The sequence below is a fragment of the Tupaia chinensis genome, unplaced genomic scaffold (assembly GCF_000334495.1).
Source record: "Tupaia chinensis unplaced genomic scaffold, TupChi_1.0 Scaffold000183_1, whole genome shotgun sequence".
Classification (NCBI taxonomy): domain Eukaryota; kingdom Metazoa; phylum Chordata; class Mammalia; order Scandentia; family Tupaiidae; genus Tupaia; species Tupaia belangeri.
In genome coordinates, this window is record NW_006159658.1 from 102,466 (window position 1) to 105,556 (window position 3,091).

Sequence of the window (3,091 nt, forward strand, 5' to 3'; positions counted from 1 at the left end):
CTTTTGTGCCTTGAAAAAAGTAACGGTGAATGCAAAGGCTTGCGGGGTTGAGGAAGAGGGAAGCCTCAAAGGGATTGCCAGTCTCCAGATAACTTGAAGACATGGCGCATCAGACCCTCAGTGCCCCTTAGTGCCCTTTGACTGAGGTCCTCAACAACAAACGTGCCCTAAACGAAGTGTTAGCACCTGGGGACTCTGGGGCTGACCATCTCCTGGCCTCCTCTGCTCTTGGAATGCCACTGGGCATTGCAAGCATTGCAAAATAATTTTGAGATAAAATTTAAAAGAGTTCCATGAAGACATTATGTAGGGCCAGAAGGTGGCATGGTAGTTAAAGGCACTAGACTCCCACATGGCTGAGTCCCAGACCTGGTGGCTTGATTTCTCACTTTCTTTCTTTTTTTGTTTTTTTTGAAGAGATTTTTGCTGTAGGGCACATGCGCTCGCCAGACAAACAGAGAGAGACAGAGAGACAGAAAGCGAGAAATCACCCCCCGAGGGGATGGCCATGCTGCAATCCCTTCTCCTCCATTCTCCTCTCGGGATCTTGGGCACACATGCACATGCACCCGGTGTGAGTTTTAAGCCACTGGGTCTGGGACGCGAACTGCGGTTAACTACATGGGAGTCCAGCGACATAGCCATTATGCTAACTGCTGGTCCCGATTTCTCACTTTCTCTCTCTCTTTTGTGCTCTTGCTCTGAACCATGCTGCAATCCCTTCTCCTCCATTCTCCTCTCGGGATCTTGGGCACACATGCACATGCACCCGGTGTGAGTTTTAAGCCACTGGGTCTGGGACGCGAACTGCGGTTAACTACATGGGAGTCCAGCGACATAGCCATTATGCTAACTGCTGGTCCCGATTTCTCACTTTCTCTCTCTCTTTTGTGCTCTTGCTCTGAACCCCTCTCTGTCAAATTAAAAATAAATAAATAAATAAATAAATAAGTTAAATAAAAAATAATTAAAAAAACATTATGTATAACTTCCTCAAGAATATAGTTGCTAAATGGATGTTGAGACCATTGAGGTGATTGGGAACAATAAGCCACTGGACTTAAAAGTAACTGAGATCAAAAGCTGGACGTTAGTTATGGGGAGCTTAGAGAAGGTGCAAAGTTATTAAAAAGAGGAGAGCAGACTGGGTGTCACTAGGAGAGGAGAGTGAGTGAAATCAATATGTAGTTTGCCTTTGATTCTTGGGCTAAGTCCCATGTGTCGCCGGCCAGCAGAGAAGCTGGGGCTCAGGAAATACAACTAGCCTTGACATAGAGGATAATGGCAATTCTGTGGGAGAGCCAAAAAATAAAAAGAGAGAGGGACCAGCAGTTAGCATAATGGCTATGTCACTGGACTCCCATGTAGTCCACCACAGTTTGCGTCCCGGGCCCGGCCACGCTAGGCACGTGTGTGTGCGTGCCCAAGATCCCAAGAGGAGAATGGAGGAGAAGGGATTGTGGTGTGGCCATCCCCCCTGGGGGGTGATTTCTCACTTTCTGTCTCTCTGTCTCTCTCTTTCTGGAGAGTGCATGCACCCTATAGCAAAAACCCTCTCCAAGAAAAAGGAAAAAAATAAAAAGAGAGAGACATAAGCATTGAAGTGAACCAGGACTCCGATAACTTGGGGGGTTATGGACAGTTAAGAGGCAGATATTGCTGAGACTGTGATAGGCTGCTGTGAAGTCCCGAAACAGAACATTTCCTCAGTAACAAAGTGCTTTTCTCACTCGGTTGGTCAAGAGTCAGGAAGGGGCCCCGTCTCGGAGGGACCCATCGCACACTGAACTGCAGTGCTGGAAGCCATGTGACAGATTGTCAGTTCAGATCCCTGCCCCTGACGACCTGAAACAGTGGGTGTACGCACATGCATGTTCAAGATCTTGAGAAGCTGGGGGGCTGGGGGCAGGGGATCACAGCATGGTCAGACTGTCAGGGCTGCTTTTCTCATTTCTCTCTCTCGGGTGTGCATGCATGCATCTCTATAATGAACAAAAAATAACTACCCTTTAAAAGAAAAGAGAATCAAAAAAGCCCTCAGTTAGCTAGAAATAACCTACGGAGGGGTCAGCAGGTGGCTTGACGGCTAAGGTACTGGACTCTCACATGGCCAGCCACAGTTCCAGTCTCAGATCTAGCAGCTTGCTTTCTCAGTTTTTCTCTCTCTCTGGCAAATGCACATCCCCTATAGCAAATTTAATAATAATAAATAAATAAATAAATAAATAAAATAAAAAGAAGTAAGCTATGGAAGGAAATTAGTACTTCCAACTGGAAGCTGCGTGAGGTCTGAATCACAGGATATAGCAACTAACTAGACAAGGTGAGACCAGCAGTTAGAGTAATGGCTATGTCACTGGACTCCAATGTAGTCAACAGCAGTTTGAGTCCCGGACCCGGTGGCTTAAACTCACATCATGCACGTGTGCGAGCGTGCGCAAGATCTTTAGAGGAGAATGAAAGAGAAGGGATTATGACATGGTCATCCCCCCTGGGGCGTGATTTCTCGCTTTCTGTCTCTCTGTCTCTCTGTCTTTCCGGAGAGCACATGCACCCTACAGTAAAAACCTCTCCAAAAAAAAAAAAAAAATCACAGGTGTGCTTTCATTGTTTGAGGATAAATATTGTGCTCTGTAAATTGACAGGTTCTATCCCTCTGTTCCTTGGTAAAATTTCTTTTGCTAACTTCTGTGTTTCAGCATAACTTGTGCAAAAGGACTGGGAAGAGGAACGGAGTGGGGAGAAGAAGTCATTTTCCACGAGAACTAGAGTTTCACTGTGGAAATCGGAGCACCTCCACTAATCCAGCATAATGCATAATCCCAGCAGAGCCAAGGTAGTGAAATGGGGGTAGTTCATGAGAGCCACCTGGAGGGGGCAGTAGAGTCTCAGCTAGCGCTGCTTACAACCGCTATTTCCTCTGGGGTCAACAGTCTATGAAGAAAAAGGTAGTCAATACTTTTACGGAATTCCTGCTAAAGAAGGGAGACAGGGAACGAGAAGGAGGGACTATTGTGAAAAGAATTCTAAATGAGGGGAGAAAATAGTGGAAGACGAGGCTCCCAACCAGCGATGAGCTCTGGGCATTCCT

General features: G+C 46.5%; 1 protein-coding gene across 1 annotated transcript in view; it reads right to left on the minus strand.

Moving 5' to 3' along the window:
• The window catches only part of A2ML1 (alpha-2-macroglobulin like 1), a 48,083-nt gene that overhangs the window by 41,217 nt on the left and 3,775 nt on the right, over positions 1–3,091 (minus strand).